The sequence below is a fragment of the Blennius ocellaris genome, assembly GCF_963422515.1.
Source record: "Blennius ocellaris genome assembly, chromosome: 10".
Classification (NCBI taxonomy): Eukaryota; Metazoa; Chordata; class Actinopteri; order Blenniiformes; family Blenniidae; genus Blennius; species Blennius ocellaris.
Genome location: NC_137659.1, coordinates 29010145 through 29033850, shown reverse-complemented (window position 1 = coordinate 29033850; position 23706 = coordinate 29010145).

The window sequence follows — 23706 nt, the reverse complement described above, 5'->3', positions numbered from 1 at the left end:
CATTGAGAGGAGCAAGTTGAAGTGGTACATCTGATTAGGATGCCCCCTGGTTGCGTCCCCTTACAGGTTTACCAGGCACGTTCAATTAGGAGGAGGCCCCGAGGTTAGCCGAGGTCTCTCGGGAGAGATTATATCTCCGGCTTGGTCTGGGAGTGGCTCAGGGTCCCCCCAGAAGGGCTGAGAGTAAATGCCTGGGCTTCTCTGCTCTCTGTGCTGCCACCATGACCCCACACAGACTAAAAAAAGGGAAAAAAATGGAGAGATGCATGGATTTTTACCTCTTTGCAGAATGTTTTGATTTTCCTATATAGTACAATGAAACAATGTTCCTTTATTTTGTGTAGATTTTGTGCACATATCTGCTACGTTCTTGTTATATTTATTTAGTTTAACTGGGGTCATATAAGACCACATTATCCATTTGTATTGCCTTGCTTTAAGACGTGGATGAATTTAGTGTGAGCTGAAGGACAAAACTGATTTTCAATTAGTCTGTCATGTTTCACCTCCAAGCATTCAATTTATTTTTATGTCTGGTGGTGAAACTCTGACTTCATATGTCCACCTTTTGTAACCATTTTATCTGAAGAAAACCCCAGGGGTCAACCTGGTGAAAGTCTAATGTGAACACAGTCATAAGTGTAGTGTGCAGAGCAGAGGGCTCAGCACATAACCCTGGAGGGCAATAACATTCAGGGTGTGTGAGGGGGACAGGTACTTTTCCACTCACAGTTGCAGCTTAGTGACCAGTCCAGAGGGAGTTATGATGTTGAATGCGGAACTGAACAGCATTCATACATAGTGCCCCTTTCTAGTGTCCAGGTGAACCAGGGCAGTGTGTCCAGGTGGTTGATGGTGTCGCCTGTGCTCCTGTTCCACTCCTGTTTTAATTATTATGGCTCATAGGATTTAGTTGTTGTTCATTTGAATTGTCTTATATTTGCAAAGTGGAGGAGTTCTTTAAATCCAAGTCCAAGTCGGTCCACAGTTTGACTCCAGCCACAGAGGTGCCCATCAGTGTTGCCAGATTGGGAGGTTTTCCGCCCAGTGGACTATTTTTATTATCAGTGGGAAAAAAATACATTGTGCTGGTTCATGGTACATGCAACTTTGTGGTTTGGGCTGGTTTTTATTGGAATGGGTGGGTTCTAAGATGTGATTGGGCTGGAAACTGTCAATCTGATCAGGTAAAACTGGTGCCTATCTGTTTCTGGGTTGTTCCGGCCAAAGGGAGAGTCAAGTTGAGTTTTCTCCGGCTTGATGAAAAAGATTTAATTGAAAACAGAGTTTTCAATTAAATTATTTTACTATTATTATTTTACTCATGTCCTTCGAATTATTTTCTGACAATATATATATATATATATATATAAATTCCCCTCTCGCCCTCCGCGGGAGGTCACCTGTTTTTCTATTCCAAGCTCGGGTCCTCTACCAGAGGACTGGGAGCTTGAGGGTCCTGGTCCTCTGCCAGAGGCCTGGGAGCTTGAGGGTCCTGGTCCTCTACCAGAGGACTGGGAGCTTGAGGGTCCTGGTCCTCTACCAGAGGTTGTTCCAGGGATCTGCTGTAGCCACTCCTCCAGTTTGGGGGTCACTGCCCCGAGGGCACTACTGTCACCTTCACCTTCCAAGCCTCTCCAGCTCCTCTCTGAGCCCCTGGTACTCCTTCTTTCTGATGTTCCATCACTTGGTATTGTTACATCCACTACCACGGCTTTCCTCTGCCCTTTATCAACCACCACGATGTCTGGTTGGTTCGCCATTACCGTCCTGTCTGTCTGGATCTGGAAGTCCCACAGGATCTTCAACGGTCATTCTCCACCACCTTTGGGGGGTCTCCCACTGTGACCTTGGGGTTTCCAGACCATACTCCGCACAGATGTTTGGGAACACTATGCCAGCCACTTGGTTATGGCGTTCCATGTATGTTTTCCCAGCCAGCATCTTGCACCCTGCAGTTCTGTGCTGGATTGTCTCAGGTGCCTCTTTGCACAGTCTACACCTTGGGTCTTGTCTGGTGTGGTAGATCTGGGCTTCTATGGCTCTGGTGCTCAGAGCCTGCTCCTGTGCAGCCAGGATGAGGGCCTCTGTGCTGTCCTGTAGGCCAGCCCTCTCTAGCCATTGGTAGGACTTCTTGAGTTCCGGTGGTACATCCCATGTAGGGGCTTGTCCTCCCATGATGGTCCCTCTTCCAGCACATTTGGGAGTGTCCAAATATGACAAATCTTGTATTTGACGTTGCCATGTTGCTAATAGCATTTAGATGATTTCATAATATCATAAAATAAAAATAATCCAGTGTACACAGAGGAAGAGGAGAGCAATAATCTTTTTTTTTTTTTTTTTTTTTTTTTTTTTTTTTAAAATGGGACAGAACTCATTTACTAATTTAGTAAAGTAGTTTAGTTAGAAATGATGTCATATTGACACATACAGTAGCTGTATTATTGAAGTGTTGCTGTGACATTGTGTGGGCCAGTCTCATTGACTCATTATGTTCAGCTAAAGTTACATTAGTTACTGGGAGGACGATGCCCTATAATCTGGATGATAATGGGAGGAATATGCTCTATCATGAAATGTTATGGATATAACTTTAGTTCCCTGAACAAGAGGAACGAGGTACAAGACTTACTGTATGGGATGGGATGTATGGGTATCTGCGAGGCCTGCTGAAGAGATCTCTATTCACACCTTTATGGTAGATGATCTGTGATGTCGTATGTGACGCTCCACCTGCACGTATAATCCCGCGTCATCACAGTCACAACTCAGTTCAACAACCACTCTTCACAGAGCCCAGCTGAATTATAGGGCAACCAAGTGTTGAACCTCGTCCCTCTCCTTCAGGTAACAGAAGTTATATCCATAACATTTTGTTACATTCAGACGATTCACTCGGTACAACACATATTGAATGAGACATATATTAAGGCCCCACAGAGCAGTTACCAAACCAGAGTCTAACCTGTACCCTCTAGTACATTGTAGACTCCACAGAGAGGACAGACTGAGCCACTGAAGGAGCAGTCACATCCAGCCGATAAAACCGCACAAACTAGTGGGAACCCCACACTTTGGGGGTCATTTGTTCTCATTACCACTATATGGGGTCATCTCATTGCAGAGAAACAAGGTCAGCACTCCCACTGATTTAGCGTCATGGTGAGTTGTATCTTTCACTTACTTTATATTTGTATCTCATGTTGAAGGCATGTTTAACCTTTACCATTATGAACAGTGTGGGGCTTACATTGATGACTCTGGAGGCTTGAATCTGGAGTAAAAACATATACTTCACTTGTCTCGAAACAACAACAACAGGCTGCTTCAGCTCACAGTCTATTTTCCAACACCCGGACGTCACTTACGCATTTTGCGCATTCTAGCTACAGCTGCCCATGAGGCACAATCATCAATACATTACAGGGCTGGGAGGCCATTACTCATGTTATGATGTTGGCGTGATGTTACGAGGACGCTGCTATTTAAGTTGCATACACAGTGGATTCACATTGATTAGTATAACTAGAAAACACCAGTTTTTATGCCGGTCGTATCATTTTATTTTGTTGTATTTATCCCCCACACCTTAATGCACCAGTCCATGAAAATGTTGTCTGACATTAAACCAGGTAGGGTGGTTGTGTGTGTACTATAAAATTGAATCCTAGTGCATGATGTACCCACTGAAGGAGGAGGAGTTCACCTGAAGAGTTGTCTGTTATGTCAGGGTGGACATGATGCTGCTAACATTTATCCTCCAAAGCACACCAGGATTGCAATGGATGCTTGTGCCTCACAGCACAAACATTCTGAAAAAATATACTTTGGTATAGCCTTGGCCACATAGTGGTACAGTGGTTAAAGCATCACAGCAAGAGGGTCTGGGTTCAAATACTGGTCCAGGCCTTTCTGTGTGACGTTTACATGTTCTCCCCGTACTCTTGTTTATGCCCACAGCCCCACCCCCAAAAGAAACACAGGCACTGTGGGTCCTTGAGTAAGACCCTCGGCCCCCACCAGCGCTGCCCGAGCGCCACAATGAAAGTTCCCCTAAGCAATTAAAACGATCAAATCAAATAAAAAAATGGGTGTAACATAATCAACATTCATTCACCCCTGTAAGAATAGCACATTTATATGTGTACAAAATATGACTCATAGGAAAAATTCACAGAAATGATTCACAAAGTACATTCTGTTCTGCCTAAACCGGCCAAGTGATGCCCACTTGTTTACATGGGAAAAAAATTTGGGTCTATTTCTGCATTTGTGTGGGCAAGTCCATTGATGCTTTGATAAAATATTTTCACTGCTGCAGTTTCCAATCCCCTCAGAGCCTCCAACATAATTCCTAGATGTTCAATTATACAAAGTGTAGGAGGTGGAAAAAGAACCCGGGGAGACCTGCAACGAAAACAAAACACACCTTTGAAGATAAGAGCCATGACGATTGCATGAAAGAAAACTGATAATACATTACCTCCTATTTATAGCCTTCATACATATACGACCAGTCCCAGTTCCAGTACGAAGAAGTGGGAGGACAAAGAGGTTCCTATATAAACCCAAAGGCCAAAATAGGCCTCTTACTCCTGGACAACACAGAAATTTATTTACGGGTACCAGAACTGGCGGTGCATTTAACTCAACAAAATGACATGTATTCTACACGTGTATAGATGGTGGTGGCTGTAAAAGATCTGAAGATAAAAGCAGACAAACATGGATTCAAAGCACAGATAGCATTATTTCATAATCCTAAAATAATAGTTACAAAAAACCACTGAGAGTCAGGCTGTGTATGAAGCACAACAAATGATGGGGGGTCAAGGTTCTTGCTCAGGGAGTGGTGACCTTGGTGTCCACCCAAAAACGTAAATAACAGGCGAGGCGAACAGCATCATAGACAAAGGTCGCTCTCCTTTTCTGGGTCTTATAGGCCGGACAATGGAACCTGCCACCAGACGACAGGAGCTCAAATGCAGGGAACAGTGACTCAGTGATGCCAAAGCCATCATCCACACCTGTTTATTTGGTATGCAAATTGGAGCATGTCAAGCTGTAAACTGGTCAAGGTGATTATGTCCTTTGACAAGCCTCTCTGACTTTCATCACCTGGCAGGAGAGTACAACTGGGCAGAGAATATTAAAGGTTGGTAGGGGATCCTCCTGGGAAGTGGGATGATAGTGTAGTGTTTGCACCACTTGGGGACAATTCCAATGATGATGGAGGTCTGGAAAAAGTTCTGGGAAACACTCCCTAACTGGTCAGCACAGGCTTTGAGCACTCTTTCCTACAAATCACACATCAATAACATCACCCAGTCAGCATATTTCCACCTCCGTAACATTAATCTCCTCCGCCCCTCCCTCACCCCCCACACTACTGCTATTCTGGTCTCCAGTCTTGTCATTTCCCGGCTAGATTACTGCAATTCCCTTCTCTTTGGTCTCCCGGTAAATCCCTCCATAAACTCCAGTTAGTCCAGAGCTCAGCTGCCCGCATCATCACCAAAACTGCCTCTATCTCCCACGTCACTCCTGTTCTCCACCAGCTCCACTGGCTCCCCATTCAATTCTACATCCACTTCAAGACCCTTCTGTTAACCTTCAAGGCCCTTCACAACATTGGCCCCCTTACCTTGCTGAGCTCGTCCATGTCCCTCTCCATCTGGCTCCCTCAGATCCTCTTCCTCCTTTCATCTGTCCACTCCTTCAGCTCGCCTTACCCCCATGGGGAGCAGGACCTTCAGCTGCTCTGCTCCACGGCTCTGGAACTCACTACCATGGTTCTGGATCTCAGAAACATGGACTCATTCTCAGAATTCAAAGCCAGACTCAAAACCCACGTATTCACAGCAGCAGTTCCCACCTGACCAGCCCTGCCTTGTCTCCATGTTTTAGCTTCACATTACTGTTGTTTTTATACTGTTTTAGTTCGATTTTTGGTTTTAGTTTGATTTTATTATGGTTTTATACTTCGCTCCTGTGGTTTTATCATGCAATATAAAGTGACCTTGGGTGACATGAAAGGCGCTGTTTTCAATTATTATTATTATTATTATTATTATTATTTAGACTATTCAGGGCTCTTACTACATCCTTGCTGTGAGGAAGGGTATTGGGGGGGGGGGGTTATCCATTTTAGCTCTTGGGGGCTCTGACCTGCTGGTAATATTTCCCTGCCATTGGACGTACAGTTTAGCTTGTTCCGTGGAGAACATTCTGTTTATTCTCCTGGCTTCAACCTCTTTGGTGTATCGCTTTAGCAAGGTGGCAAGAGCTCTTAACCTCTGTTAATCAAGTCCAGTCATGTAAATCAAGTGCTTTACAGTTCATAATCATTTTGAAGTGCCTCATGGAGAAGGAGAGCTTAATCTATTTTGCAGCTACGTCTTTATTCACCAAGTTCGCTGTACATATCACTGCAAGCTGGCTAATCTCTCGCTAAGCTATCTTGATAGATAGATAGATAGTTAGATAGATAGACTACAAAAATATTTTTTATAGGAAAATGCCATTTCCTGTATATTTTACATGCAATAATAGTTTATTGTGCATCATTAAATAATACATTTAACTGGGAAAAAAACTATTCAAACTGGTAGAACAACAGTAAAACTTTGCATTTTAAATGGAGCTGTTCTGTATATTATACATAAAATCTAATCATAATATGTTGTATTTTTATGTTTTAATGATCAGGTTATAATGTAAAATGTATTAACTTTTATTCCTTCAACTTATAAACCTGCAAAATGATTACTACTACACATACACCAAATCATGCAAAAATACATGTTGAGAAAAGACGAGAGGAAAATATCACTTTTGGGAAATATTTAACAATTGGATGGATTTTTTCCAACGTATACAAGATGCAAAGAAGTGACATGTAATGGTTCTTTACTGAATCCAAGTGAAAATATTTCAGAAGATTAGTCTCTTTAGATCTGGACATTTTTCTGTCACTGTAACAAAACCTAGGTGCCAGGTGCACAACAACAAACTAATTCAATCTAAACTTTGTTTACATGCTTCGTTTGATACCATACTGTGGTACATTCTTGCAACGCAAGATCATCAAACAAGCAGGTGGAAGACCCTCTCCCAGAAAAAGTTACATGTGCACCTTTAATTCTTTAAAACCAAAATTTCATAGTGTCTGAATTATGATATACATTGTTGGGCCCTGTGAATCCATTTTCTCTCCCAAGCAGTTCTTCCCCAAGACAACAGGCTGCAAGGACAATGGGGAAACAATAGAACAGCAGGGGGGAGGACAGCAAACCTGAGATAGCTGCAAGCCCCAGGTTGGAAAAGCCCCATGATTGGTCGAACCTGGCTGAAATCCCCCCCCGCTTCTCAACCTGGTCTCCAAGCAGAGAGCACCGGGTCAAGACAGCGCACACAAGTTGATCCACAAGAACCAAACCAAGGTTCAGCCCGCTGGCGAGCAGAACACACCGTTGGACTATCCTTTTTCTTTTTTTTTGTGGATCCTGGGAGCCAGATGCAAAGATGCATCCGGTACCACAGCCGTGATACCTCCATATCGCCACTGGAGTTTGACTGCATGTCTTAACATCCAGTTAAACTTCGGCGCTACAGTAATGATTTGGCCCCAGTGAGCCCGCTTGCTCCAAGCATCCCCCATGCATGCGTGCCACGGCCGTCTTGTTTACCTGGTCGCCTAGCAACCACGACTTCCCCAGGAAGAGCGAGTCAAACGCCCCTAGTGGTCGTCATGGTCACCGCCCCGAACCAGACGCCTGCTTCCCTCTGGCGTCAGTTCGAGGTCATTACACCCACTAACCTGACCCTCCAAGGTCCGCCGCCACCTGGTGGACACTTGTAGTCATTACATCCCCACTCAGACACACACACACACACACACACACACACACACACACACACACACACACACACACACACACACACTTTCTTTGTACATAGTGTTTGCTGTTTAGTAATTAGATCTCCGTGTTTGATGACGTTTGTTACTTGATTGTGTTGTTTTAATGAATAATTTCTGAATAATTTCTGAATTAATACATTTTTGTTAATAACCGCCTTTAGCTGAATTGATCCATTCCTGGTAATTATTGTGTATTTGTTGTTGACAATTCACTGGTTTGTAACAGTCTGTGCTCAAATCTAACGCCTTCCTTGCTATTTAAAATTGTTATATTTTGCACAAGAATTATAAGTTAAATAACCCTTTTTACAAATGAGACTGATATTTTGGTATTAGCTATTTCCAGTTTAGCTGGTGGTGCCCCAATTTTATTATTATTCAATAAATAACCAATTTATTAAAATTAATAATTTTGATTAATACATTTTTTTTATATAATTGATTAACTTTTGAGTAATTACTCAATTACTCAAGGAGTTGTTAATGAGTAAATGACCGTTTACTTCCATTAATAATTTCAATTTTTCATAAATTACTTCCACTAATTTATTACTTTCCGTGATCTATTAATTACAGAAATTGTAATGCTAATAACCAACAATAAATCCCAACAACATTGTAGATTTAATAAATAAAAACTAACAGTACCTCTGGAACCTAGAACAGATGAACGTTTTGGAAATGGTGTCATGGTAATGATAGAATTTGTGAGTGAGTGAGTGAGTGAGTGAGTGAGTGAGTCAGTGGGTATCAAAGTGCGTCTCACATTTTCAAGTCTGTTTTGCAACTGTATATGTACTCTATTACATCTCGCAGAGAATTGGGATATTTTACCATCATTTTTTTGCAACGTCAGTTGAATGTTATTTACCTACATGAGGACATTTTTCCACCGTTTCAGTCACAACAATTCGGACCATTTGCCTCCTCAGTCGAGAGACTGGTCTCCAAAGACTCCATCAGTTCCTCAGGAAATTTACTCCATGGAATTTCAAAGTTGTCGTTCCACTGATTATCAATTCCTGGGCTGGTGGAGGAGGTTGAGGAACTTCAGGCTGAAACAGAGAGCGATGACAGTGATTGGGTAGGTGAGGCTTCCACAGATGCTGGTGAGCTGTCTTCGGGAGTTTGGTCTTTAAATGACAAAAAAAACCTGTATAATATTACACAATGTCCATGTCTGCTTTTGATTTTGAATAGTTGTGTGGTTGTGTGTAGTGTTTTTACTTACATTTCTGTTTCCAAAGAGACAGAAGCTTTCTGGCTTGTACAGGCCTTAATGCCGTCATCAAATCAGCTTCCGTGACAAAGCGTAGATCATCATAAGTCTCGAATCCAATGGGTTGCAAGTACTCTACCAGGATGTTTTTGTTTGCTGCTGGAAGTTCTGGTCAGACTTCTATGATGGCAATATCTATGAAGGCTCGCTCTGAGTCACTCATATTTGCACTGAAGAAGAAATGCCGCCTTCAAACAGAACACAAAATATATACAGTACATACACTTAACAGAGCAGGAATATACATCAGGTAACAATTATATTGAGATAAGATTAGATAAGATAAGCCTTTATTGATCTCACAATGGAGAAATGTACTTGTTACATTCTGCTCTTAAGGACACTCAGTAGTAGGAAAGACAAGAAATGTGCAAATAGTTGGGTAAGAATAGAGGCATCTTGTATACAATGATTATCAAGAACCCTAAGGACCAAAAATATTTACAGTAAGAGTAATACTGTAGACTAATAAGTAGATTAAAAAAAATAGGACTAAAAAATAAGATAAAAATCACAAACTATAATAAAGTATAATACATTCTAAGGGGAGCAAAATATACAGTATTTTGATGTCAAACTATTTACAGTGAGTGTTGTGACTATCCAAAAAACCAAAACTTTATAGTCACATGAAATGGTGGTTGAGAAGGTGCTTGACTCAACTCCAGAGAAAAAATAAAAATGAAGATTTGCAGGTTGTCTCTTTGGGTGAGGTTCCCATTTATTGTAACAAAATTATAAAGGTAAATAACAAAACAGAAATGACCAGGTTTCTCTGTTCCTCTGGATCTAGGTAAAACTGTGTGTTTTCCCCACCACCATTCAACTCAAACTAATTACTTCCCTGATCTTAAGCAGCTGCTGCTGGCAAGGAAACACAACAGAAACAACACCACCCCTTGTGGTTAAAAGTAAAATACATGCACAACAAAAGAGAATGGCTCCTACACACCGGCCCCATAATTGTGTTGGTGTGCACTACAATTACATACACATATACATTTCATAAAAGGAGCCAAAAAAGGTTTATGTGCAAATCTTCCAAATCTTCTTTCTTTCTTTCTTTCAGAAGTCAATGTCCACATTTTCAGTCTGTTAATAACAGTCCTTAATTACATGTCTCCAGTAACATACAGAGCTCTGTGATAGGCCTCTCTAGAAAGCCCGTCTTGGTCTTAAGCTGAACTGACCGGACGACACCTCTCCTGTCTGGAAAGGTTTTGGTCACTTTACCCATCAGCCATGAATTTCTTGGGGCAGAAGGGTCCATGATAATAACAATGTCATCCACAGAAAAATTCCTTCGTGGCTTTGTCCACTTTTGTCTTTCTTGGAGAAGTGGAAGGTACTCCCTTACCCACCGCTTCCAAAATAAATTCGACAGGTACTGTACCTGTCTCCATCTTCGTTTGATGTACGTATCATTTTCATCAAAAAGTCCAGGAGGAAGAAGGGGTTTGGCTTTCAACAGAAGAATATGATTGGGTATAAGTGCTTCCAGGTCATTAGGGTCATCAGACAGTTTAGTTATTGGGCGACTGTTGAGAATAGCTTCAATCTCACAAAGAATGGTACAAAAGCTCTCATCATCCATGGTTTGCTGTTTGACAATGGAATACAGCACCTTTCTTATGAGGCGAATGATCCGCTCCCATGTTCCACCGTAGTGAGATCCAGTAGGAGGGTTGAATGTCCATGCTATTCCTCTTTTTGCCAAAGTACTTTGTATTTTGTTGTGATCCAGGGCTGTAAGAGCTTCCTTTAGTTCTCTTTCAGCTCCAACAAAATTAGTACCATTGTCTGATCTGAGGTTGGAGATTTGCCCACGTCGACACATGAAACGTCGAATGGCGTTTATGCATGAATCTGTTGTAAGTGAGTGGGCTGCTTCAAGGTGTACTGCTTGACTGGTCATGCATGTGAAGATCACGCCATACCTTTTGACCAAGATGCGACCTCTTTTGATGTCAATAGGGCCGAAATAATCCACGCCAACATTAGTAAAGGGTGGCAAGTCTGGCAGGATTCTTTCAGCTGGAAGGTCAGACATCTTCTGTTCTCCAACTCTCCCTTGAAGACGACGACAGATAACACATTCAGCAATGATTTTCCTGCAGGCTGAGTTTGCATTGGTTATCCAGTAGGTTTTTCGAAGTGTAGATATCATATGGTTACATCCAGAATGACCCACTTGCTTATGAATATGTTGTAAGATAAGTCTGGATATGGGTTGATCTTTAGACAGAATTATTGGATGTTTTACCGTCTCAGGCATGGATGACCTTGTCAGGCGGCCTCCTACTCTCAACAGCCCATCTTGGAGTACGGGGTCCAACCTGTAGATGTCACTGTTGGCTGGTACAGATGATGCTCCTTTCTCCAAGTGAGAGATTTCTTTTTGAAATCTTTGCTGTTGGCAGAGGCGTGCGATTTCCATTTCAGCATTATGCAAGTCGTCCCGTGTCAATGGGTGAACCTTTGTCTTTGCTTTGTGTTTCTGATGTCCTTTGTTCTTATTGCATGTTTTATCTTGTTTCCTTAGATGTTGAAGCAGGTCTTTAAACTTCAAAAACCAGGCAACTGAAGTTTTCAGTTTTTTCCAATCTCCTGTTTTGGCCAGGTCCTCTCCTCAGTCAGCAGAAACTCTGGTCCTTTCAGCCATCGCTCACATCTCAGAAAGTCATCAGCTGACAGTCCTCTTGAAGCCTCATCAGCCGGGTTCTGTTTTGAGCCAATGCACCTCCACTGGGCCGCCTCTGTAGCTTCTCGAATAACAGCCACTCTGTTTGCTACAAATGTGTGGAATCTCTTTGTTTCACTTGCAATATAATTAAGCACTGTTGTGCTATCGGTCCAAAACACTGACTGGTCCAACTCCAGTTGAAGCTCTCTTTTAATCACCTTATCCAGTCTGACAGCTAATACAGCAGCTGTGAGTTCAAGCCTTGGTATTGTGGTTTGTTTCATGGGAGCGACTCTGGACTTTCCAACCATGAATGCAATGTTTACTTCATCAGAGATGCCTTTCAATCTCAGGTAAGAAACAGTGCCATACCCATACTCACTAGCATCTGAGAAGTGATGCAGCTGTGCCTTGTTTACCTTCCCAAAGCTCTTTGGCTTGATACACCGTTCCACCTTTAACAGTGACAACTTGTGAAGACTTGTCAACCACTGTGTCCACTTCTGGAGAAAGGTTTGTGATATTGTTTCATCCCAACCAATTTTTCTTCTGCACATCTCCTGGAGCATCAGTTTGGGAGGCAGGGTGAACGGTGACAAGAAACCAAGAGGGTCATAGATAGAATTGACCACTGACAAGATTCCACGGCGGGTACATGGACGACTTTCCAGTGCAATCTTGAACATGAACATGTCTGATTCCGCACACCAGTGCAATCCAAGAACTCTTTCAACAGGTAGGTTGTCTTTATCCAAATTGAGCTCTTTGGATGCTTTGGAAAGTTTTTCCTCAGGGATGCTTGCAATAACTGCTCGACTGTTGCTCATCCACTTTGAGAGTCGAAAGCCTCCTTTGGCACATGCAGCAGTGAGATCTTGTACCATTTGCAAAGCTTCCTGTTCTGAGGACACAGACTTTAAACAATCGTCCACGTAAAAGTTTTGTTTGATGGTCTGTAACACTTCATCACTATAATGAGCCTTGTTGTCATCAGCAACTCTCTTTAATGCATAATTAGCACAGCTCGGTGATGAAGTTGCTCCAAATATATGAACTTTCATTCTGAAGTCCACCAAAGGTTGTGTCACATCGCCATTATTCCACCACAAAAAACGAAGAAAATCAACATGTTTGGGAGAAACTTTCACTTGGTGATACATTGCTTGAACGTCGGTCATTATGGCAACTGGTTCTTGCCTAAATCTCAGAAGAACGCCAAAAAGGGAATTTGTGAGATCAGGACCTTGTGACAGCTGGCTGTTCAAAGATGTGCCTTTGAAACTTGCTCCACAGTCGAATACAACTCTTAATGTTTTCTTCTTAGGATGATACACCCCATGATGTGGTATGTACCAGATTTTACCTTCAATTCCATTCAGTTGCTGTTGAGGCACCTGTTCTGCATAACCACTTTTAATGACATCATTAAGGAAGTGCACATACTCCTGATGATACTCCGTGTTCCTCTGAAACTTTCTTTTCAAACCCATGACACGCTGTTCAGCAATGCACCGATTGTTTGGCATCATGACATCATCCACTTTAAAGGGTAAATCAACACAGTACTGGTTGTTTTCAAGACAAATTGTTTTTTCCATAATGTGGAGAAACCTTATGTCTTCTCTTGACAATAAAGTGTCATCACATGACCTTTCATTGAAATCTTGATTGTATTGTGTAATTAACAACTGTTCCACTTTATCAATGGAGATTCTGTTGACGGTGACAGTAGGGCAGCCATTCTTCCCTACATCACTTCCACTTCCTCTAAGTGGGCCATTCACCACCCATCCCAATAGGGTTCGAACAGCATAGGGTCCATCGTTACAGCTGTTAATGATTTCCCAAGGTTTCAAAAGCTTTGAGGCATTTGTGCCAATCAACAAATCCACTCCAACTTCAAGCTCAGGAACATCAATCTTTTGCAGGTAAGGCCATCGTCTGATATCTTTTTCTGTTACGATATTGTTTCTTGTAACTGACATGGTTTGCTGAGTGTAAACCTCAGGTAAGTCTAGAAACCTGTTGTCATCATAACCAGCTACTTGCAATCCAGTCAGAACATGAGTCTTTACAGTATGTGCTTGTCCCATAGTTCGCAGGAAAATGTGTGTTTGGATACTGTCCATGTTCAGTTGTCTCATCAAGCGTTCTGTACAAAAGGTAGCAGAGCTTCCTGGATCAAGGAAAGCATAAGTGGTCAAAATTTTGTTTCCATTCTTAACCTTTACTTGTACAGGTACAATTGAGAGAACACATTCCTGTGTACCGGCCCCAGTACGAGCACAGGTCTGCTGAGGGACAACAGTGTTGTTCGACTGTTCAAATGTTCTGAATTTAGCTGAATTGTGAAGCATTGTGGGATGTCTGGAGTTACATACATCACATATTAAACGTTTTTTGCAGCTCTTGCTGATATGACCTGGTTTAAGACAACCAAAACAAACACTGCTTTGCCTTAAAAGATCAAGTTTCTCACGATGCACTTTGTTCTTAAGATGAACACAATCTTCTATTGTGTGATCCTCTTTACATATGCAACATGATGAGGTCTTGCTTTTTGATAGAGAAAAGGCATGGGAAAGTGGCGTTTCTGCAGAGTTTAAACTTGTTGAAGTGCTGACAGCTGCCACAGTTGCAGGATTTTTATTCCTGGGTGAAATTCTTGTGGGAGCGCTTCCTTTGGATGTAGCAGTTTGTGTGTCTTGTAGATTACCAAAGACAGGATCAGAGAGAATTTTGATCTGATGTTCCAGAAAGTTGACCAAATCAGAGAACAAAACTCTACTTCCACGTCTCTCCTGTAGGTCACAAACAGCTGCTCTCCATCTTTCTCGTAATTTGTAGGGAAGTTTCATCACAAGCTGTTTCAAGTTTGATGGTACATTCATCTCTGCTATGTACTGTAGACTTTCCATCATGTTGCAACATCCTCTCAAAAACAACGTGCAGGTTTGAAGAGAGCCAGCATCCTCCGCCTTTATTGATGGCCAACTTAAGGCTTTTTCCATGTAAGCTGCTCCAATCTTCATTTCATTGCCAAAGTGTTCCTTTAACAAACACTTGGCTCTGTCATAGCCTTGATCACTTGGCATGTAATAGCAGCTCCTGACCAGTTCTCTTGACTGCCCCCTGGTGTACTGTTCTAAATAGTACAAGCAGTCCTGGAAATTACTGACTTTTCTTTCAACCGCCTGTTCAAATGCCATGATAAAAGGTCCATACTGTAGAGGGTCACCATCAAATATAGGTATTGTTCTTGGTGGAAGAGATGCTGATTGCTGTTGTTGAACCAGCTGAGCAGTGATTTCAGTTTGTCGCTGCATTATGTTGCCAATATTCTGAATTCCATTTACATTTGTGCTTTGTGGAGTGATACAAACATTGCTTGGTAATGGATTAAAGACATTTGTATTGCCCCCCAGTGGCCCTTGAAAGGACTGCATTGGTTGTACTGAAGTAAGGTTTTCTGTGAATTGTGTTTGCGGATACTTTATTTCCTTAGGACGTGCATCACGAAGGTGTGAAGGTAGTTGTTGTAGTGACTTTGTGTAACTTCCGTTTTTGATTTTGTGGCTTTATTGAAATATGAGTTCATTCCATCAGATGGTGCCGCACCACTTTTTACCATGCTGCTGCTTTCCAGGATGGCGAGTTTAGCTGTAGCAGCAGCTAGTTGGGTTTCCATTTCCAGTTGTTCCTTTTGTCTTTTCAGTATTTCCTCTTGAGCTTCCAGTGCATGTTTCTTGTCCAGAGCAGCCATACGTTGAACTAGTGCTGCATGATCAGCCTTGGCTCTTAAACATGCAGAACTTGTGATAGAAGATTTAGATTTAGATGAGACCCGTGTTTTTCCAAGGGGGGAAACATTTGAAATACTGTCATTGGGTTGAATATTATCCTCCTGGTCAGCGTCTGGTTGCATCTCATCCTGGATTACAGACTCTTTGTCTCGATGTTTTGGAGCATCCTTCAACCATTTATTCACATCACACATGAACATTTCATTAACCTTAGCTTTCTGTTCAAACCATGTTTGTTGCCTTTCATACTCTTCTTCAGGCAGTGGCATTTCCAACAATGTGTTGTGAGTTTCAGCAGCAGCATCACACAACTTGCAAAACTCCTTTAAAAGATTTTCAACACTGCTCCAAGTATCAGTTGTTATTTCGACAGATAACAGATTATCAATCTGCAGCTTTATTTTGGATGCTTGGTTTAAGCTTAATTTCCGGTTCTTTTGTAGATTTTCCAGAAGCAGTGAAAAACCTTTTGGAGTTAATTTTCGTTCTCTTTTTTCAACGTCACCTTTTGCAGTTGCCACATCACTTTTTGCAGTTGACTCCTCAGACATAACCTTTTCAACGTCAGCATTTTCCTCCATTTCCACATGGAAAATACGTCAACATGTGACGTCAACAGCAGAAGCATAGCATTCATTCACAGGTGATAATTATTCTCCTCCATTGTTCCATTGTCCAGTTTCCTTAAATCACTCAAACAGGCTCAGTTGCTTTTGGTCATGCAGTTTTATTGTCTGCGGTGATTCCTTTACCTTTCTCATCTGGCTCTGTCTGGTGACGAGGGGGGGGGGGGGGGGGGGGGGTTGCAAGATCCAAGGCCTCCTGATCCAAGCAGCAGCCTCCTTCCAATATTGCCTTTTTCTTGATTCCAAGGCAAACCTCCTTATTTGTCCTTCATCCAGGGCAAACAGTTTTACTTTATGTTGTGACTATCCAAAAAACCAAAACTTTATAGTCACATGAAATGGTGGTTGAGAAGGTGCTTGACTCAACTCCAGAGAAAAAATTAAAATGAAGATTTGCAGGTTGTCTCTTTGGGTGAGGTTCCCATTTATTGTAACAAAATTATAAAGGTAAATAACAAAACAGAAATGACCAGGTTTCTCTGTTCCTCTGGATCTAGGTAAAACTGTGTGTTTTCCCCACCACCATTCAACTCAAACTAATTACTTCCCTGATCTTAAGCAGCTGGGCACCTGCTGCTGGCAAGGAAACCCAACAGAAACAACACCACCCCTTGTGGTTAAAAGTAAAATACATGCACAACAAAAAAGAATGGCTCCTACAGTGAGAAGTGAGTGAGCTTTAATTTGACTTTATTTTGCCACAGAACTATGTTTTAGTGGAATAACTTGGTATCCATCAAGAATGTATGATACCAAAGGATAGAAATTGCCAGGTCATTAATGTTGATACACTGGAACCAAAGACTGTCCTTTGTCACAGAATACAGATGGTATTCTGAGATGACGATGCCTTTGTGGATATCCATCAAAACATACACAGATGTGTCATTTTGAATCAATATGAGAAGAAGTTCACCAAACTCTATATACTCTGTTCCACAAAAACGGTCCTTTTTTATATGCACTGCCCTTGCACTGGGTAGTAATCAAAAGATTCCAGTTTTGAATGGCTTGCCCTGATAACTTGGCTCCATCAGGTTTGACAGCACATAGCTTTGAGTGCTTCAGATCCTTTATACTTAAACTGTTTGATACGCCTGTTCAAGAGTAAGTATGTGAACCATCTTTTCTTTTTTATAATGTAATTCAGCTGCAGTGCTAGATCATAGGACACGAGTCCTTCAAAGAGGTCATGACCTAAACAAGGTGGGAGACCAGGCTGGGATACGTGAAAAGACTCAGGGGTATTAAAGATAGAGTTTACCTTTATTCCTCTGACATCTTGGATGTTTTTAGCCTGGAGATCGGCAACAGCCACATCATGCCTCTGGGATGCGTGGAGGACCACAGGCATTCGGATCAGCCTCAAACTCACTTCTTGTGGTTTCACAGTACCTGCAAAAATATCGAGAGCAGCTTGACTTCTCTGTGAACCCACCTATGCAATGAGAACCCAAGTTATCTCCAGCAATGCAGTAAAGACCGGCTTTATTGTTTCAAAACATTGGCTATTCCAAAACGTTTAAAGTCCTTCTCAGCACACAAGACTAAAAACTATGAGTATTTTAACACAAATTAATAGGTACATTTGTCCATGAAAGATAGACTGCAAGTACTTTGCATCTTTTTAGCAGAACCCAGACTGAATCTTGGTTCAAAATCATTTTTAGGCTTTCAGGGTTTTCATTAAAGAACTAGTGACATTTGAAATCTGTAAAAACCTCTACATTAAGATCTCCAAATCGTTGCGACTATGGATTCCTCCATAGCTCCGACTGTAAAAAGCTCTTCAGAGTTTCTGCCACTGGTATGTAGTAAGTACATTTTTTTGTCATGTTTTCATCCATTCCCAATGCCACTTCCACTGGGGTTCCCGGTTTTAAAACATTTTTGCAAATGTCTGATTTGTGGTGTATGTTGTTCTTAATTGTCCCTGATGACAGGCAGAGAACAAATCTGACTCTTTAATCCAGTCAGATTTTAGTGACTGCTTCATCTGCAAGGCCCATATAATAATAAAAAAAAAAAAGAAGACTTACTTTAGTTAATGTGTATGCTTGGCCTAACTCGTGCACATTTTGCATTTCCTCAACAATAGTCTGTCTTGTAGAGGTCAGAATAAGTGGCTGTCCTTTGCAGTTTAAGGTAAAAGACATGTTTCTGAGATAAGACTGACTTTCATTCTCTGGCTCTCTTCATGAGTGTCACGGTTCACACTCAGACTCAGGTGTGAACAGAAACACGGCAACCAGGAGTACTTTGAGCACTTTATTAAGAAACGACGTGGCAACAAACAAACCAGAAACACAAATAAGCAGAACGCTAAAGTGCCAGAATTACAGACAACCGACAAACTAAACCGATCAACACAGAACCCCAGAATAAACACAGATACACTACTCAGGCTAAGGAACCACCCAAACAAACTATCAGGACCCAGAGGGAGACTGAGGAGCACAGAGCCTGGTGTGAAGCGGCAAGAGATGAATGACGTGGTCGACGCTGGAGACCACAGGAGGTGGAGTCTGCTGCAGCCTGGAGGACGGTTGTCGGGGAGTCTTAAGCCGTAGGAAGGCGCCCATGAGCAGAGTCCCAGGCAGGAGCTTGGTGCAGCAGGGGGGGTCTGGTACTGCAGCAGAGGAGAGGCAGGTTAACACAGAGCCACACAGACTGAGGCAAGGCCAGGCAGAGCAGGGGACCACTAACTGTTGGTAGTTTTACAGTCCAACGCCGAGTCTTCATCTGATGCCAGCTTTATAGAGAGAGAGGTGTATTGTTGAGAGAAGCCTCACCCTGCTGCAGGTGAGAGACCTCAGGTAATCAGCACTGCACTCCTCCACCTCACAGCATGCAGGACACGCCCACCTAGGAGAGAGGAAAGGAGGGAGGAGGAAGGAAACAATGCTGCCACGAGGCAGAGCCAGAGGTGGAGGTCATGACAGTGTTTTCAGATTCATCTGTACTGGCAATGACATTTGAGGGTGAGATTCCCTGTACATGACATCCATACCATCGTGGGAGCATGCTTTATGCTTCCTACACGTATGAGAAGTAAATTATGACTTTTTTTTGTCATGACATACAGTACTTACAACCACTTATTGTGCATGACACAGACCTGCCCTCTAAAATATGATCATTTAAGTGAGACACTTGCGCTGGTGCAGGTGCATTGTGCACACTGTGGTGGATTTCTTCTTGTAACTGCTCTTGGAATAAAGTCGGTAAACAGAGTTCTTCAGTCAGGGATACTTACTGAAGCTTCAACACACACACACACACACACACACACACACACACACACACACACACACACACACACACACACACACACACACACACACACACACACAATGCAGACATCGCAAGTCATTTGATCCATCTGCTCTGGCCATGTGCTCTGTTCAACCTTCTCGCTAACATTTTAAGGGAAGCGGGGAGGCGAGGGTGAGGATCCTGGTTTCACCCGGACGGAGAGGTCAAAAACACAGGGGTGAGAACCCACATGTGGTTCCCACACCTTTTCTCGTTCTCATCATCCTGATGCAGCTGCGCTGAAGCAAAGAGAAAACATGTCTGCTGAGTCCGTACATATGATAATAAGGCCGGAGTCACACACAAAAAAAACATTTTAGCAGGATACGGAGAAGAACAGAATTCTTCAATAGCACAATAATTTTTCCATAACAACATGATAAAAATGGCCCTTGAAAGCTGGGTAAGTGGTAAATGTTTTACTACAGTTGGTGCCAACACATTTGAAAAGACAACGCGGCTCATTCTTATGCACTCCGCAATGTATTACATATCCTCTTAATGTAGTGATCATGAAATACGTCGGACAGTCAGTCATTCCCGATAGAATTGCCGGTCTCAACCGGTCTCATATTGGATATTTTCATTTATCACTCAGGGCTCGACATTAAGGCTTGTCCGAACGTCCGTGGCTATTAAAAGCTTTGCTTGGGTAGGTGAATCATCTACCCACCTTGCCCAAACGGGCTAGTGGTTTTTTGCGATATTTAAACTTTTTTTCGATCCAACCTGCGTTGATTTCAGATCCATGAAGCCGCGTGTGCTTCAGTCTGCTGAAATCACTCCCCAAGCATTTCCCTGCCATTGCTCTGCAAAATGTGGGATGGATTTCCTGAATGTAGGTGGGTCTCAATGAGACGTGGAGTCAGGAAATCCATTCCACAGTTTGCAGCTAGTGAGGAGGCTAGGGAAGTAGCATTGTGGCTATCCATCTTTTCATGACATATCCGCTGCTTGACACATTTTACGGTCAAAACACGACATAGCATCGACATGGATGTTTGCAAAGCTGTTGTACAGCGAGGCGCTCTGCTGCCAGACGTCACAGTATTACAATGCCAGCTTGCCGAGGAGAACGGGGTGGACATCAAAACAATGAACAGCAGCTCCTCTGCTGGAGCAGACGATTCACACCTCCATGAAGTCGTGTCCGACTCCACGCTACACTCCCTGAAACTAGTCCCAATCATTTGTGTGGCATCAGTGCAGGAAAAATTGCTGTTTGTGCTGCGTTGCTAAATAATTTCCCCAGGAATTAATTAAGTGATTCAGAGGTTTTTAAGATATAACAATTCCATTAATTTCAATTAAACTTTATTTATATAGCACCAAATACAACACATTCATTTCTAGGTGCTTTTAACAGAGAAAATATAAAAACCCAACAATCCACATGAGCAACAGGTTTATTTACAACTGTGGAAAGAAAAACTCTAACAGGAAGAACCTTTGTAGAAAACAAAGTCAGAGGTGGAGGAGAGGGGAGGAGAGGAGAGGAGGGGAGGGGAGGGGAGAGGAGGGGAGTTAAGGGGAGAGGAGAGGAGAGGAGAGGAGAGGAGAGGAGAGGAGAGGAGAGGAGGGGAGGGGAGGGGAGGGGAGGGGAGAGGGGAGGGGAGAGGGGAGGGGAGAGGAGAGGAGAGGAGAGGAGAGGAGAGGAGAGGAGAGGAGAGGAGAGGATAGGATAGGGAAGACAGAGATATAGATTGGGTGGGGAGATACCAACCTTGATTCGGGTAATCGGCAATAAACAGACCCTGGTCCGGGTAGAGAGAGGTAGAGAGAGGTAGAGAGAGGTAGAGAGGGAGAGGTAGTGGGGGGGGGGGGGGAGTTAATACAGCCCTAACTGTAAACTTTAGTGTAGCCCTGTGGTTACCTATGTATAAAAGAAAACAAAATGTAAATAACAGACTATTTTATTTGTAAAAAAAAAAGAAAATTAATTTGGTAAAAGCACTTTTACTTTGTGGGGTTAAAAGCTCCAGTTTCATGGTTTCTGTTTTCCCTGTTTGTGTTCCTGCAACTTTTTATTTCTTTATTGTTGTACCGAGATCAGGTTTGTTTGTTTATTGTGCACCCTGGCTTGTTTAAAACCAAATTGTTTGTTGTGTTGGGATTGGAAAGATTGATACTGCAGCCAATAGGAGTGGTTCCCGAGGTTAAGGGGCGGGACCAGTGGCGCAGAGCGAGTGAGTGAAATACCTGCCTGGGCAGTCAGTGTGAGTAGTGATGAGAAACCCGACTCCTTGAACAGACTCACGGGTTTTTGAGTCATTCATCCAAGTGAATCGTTTTTCCGAGTCATTTGAGTCATTTGAGTCAGTTGCACATGCTCACTATTTCCACCCCTCCTGGACCTGGAGGCTGAACTGTGACATGAACCAGGGGGAGAATCATGTATTCATAGTAAAATGATGAAACACTTCTGAGGAAAATAAACAATAAGTACACATTAGTGTTTAGTGGTCCTGGTCTCCTTATTCTAGATTATGTGTGTTGTTTCTGAGGTTTAGTTGAATCAGAAAATAAATTAGATAAATGATTAAACTGAATAAATACCTGGCATCCAGAATGGCAGATATACAGTATATTTTCATATATACATATGATTTTATAGTTTTTTTTCCTTCCAACATTCTGATTTTCTTTTTTTACTAGTATCAATAAATAATGTGACGTTCATAGGGCAGAACTAAGTATAGGGGACAATATTAAATGTAACACAATACACGCTACAGTGGTATTTTAACATTGTTTATTGTGTATCTATCCATGTATTATTTATGTATTTATCTCTACAAGCTTTGTGAAACAAACAATGTGTTTTGTTTTTTTTCTCCGCCGTCACTCAGGAACTTTCTGAGCGCCGCTGCAGACTGTCAGGTGAGGGAGGGGCGGAGCCTCACCGCTCACCGCTCATGAGGTGAACGACAATGCGGGAGTGCTACTGACCGATTCAGTGAACGACTCTTTCGAGTTTCGAGGTGACTCGGTCATGTGAGCTGAACTTCTCCTCCAAGCTGCTGAAAGCCTCATGTGACTCTAAGGAGCTGGAAGCTGCTGTGCTTAGCAGCTAGCATTAGCGGTTCGGCGACAAGCTGCTTTTAGCAGCTCTGTTAGCATTACGGCTGCTTTTCTCACAGGGCCACTAAAGTGAGTAATGGAGTTAGACGAGCTGCAGAACAGTGACATTTATATTTTCCTCTCTGGCTGGAGGCAAGAATGACTCAGTGAACGAGTTAATGAACATGATAACTCGTGAGTCACTGTTCACTAAAGTGACTCGTGGGTTTTGAATGATTCGTTCAAATTCAATCATCACTAGGTGTGAGAGATGAGAATCGAGCAGACGCTGTTTCTCAGGTGGAGATGAATGTGTATGAATGTTAAAAGGTCGACTACCCGTGGGCTTCAGAGATACATTCATTGTGACCTGCCAGAAGGCAACTACGGTTGTTCATTGTGCTTTCTGTGAATACAGCTCAACCGGTTGTATAAAAGTTGGATGCTAAGTGGCTATCCACTGCTTAGCTTAGCCCCTGGCTAATGTGCTGTTGAATCCACTGTAAACCATGAAGGACGACGGCTTCCTGCCACCTGACCTGCTGTTTCTTCAGAGGAGAGAGACTCCTGCGCTCCAGCTGCCCTGTTCCAGCCACTCTTGGCGTCATCAGTGATGTTGAATCTCCCCTTTCCCCTGCTCAACATACAAAACTGCTCTTTTGGACCCCGTGAGTACGGTGCACCTTTTATTTTGAGGCTCAGCAAAGAGCGGAACGGCCAACTAGTTTTGGGCCTCGCAGCACCCCAGCTTCAAATCAGGCCTGCAACGAACTTTCACATTTTTCCCCTTGAAAAGACTGTCTTGATGGAAGGTGTGGACCCTTTATACTTTTAAGTACACCTTTTTTGTTGTTCACTGGTATTCTGTGAAATTCTGTTTCTTAAAGGGTTGGTATTTGATTTAAGGAAGTAAAAGTTTTGATTGAGTTACAAAAGGTTTGATAAAGGAATTTCTGTTAAAAGATTCATTTGATTAGGGTTTAAAACCCTTCGGGAAAACTATTTTTGTTTCAAAG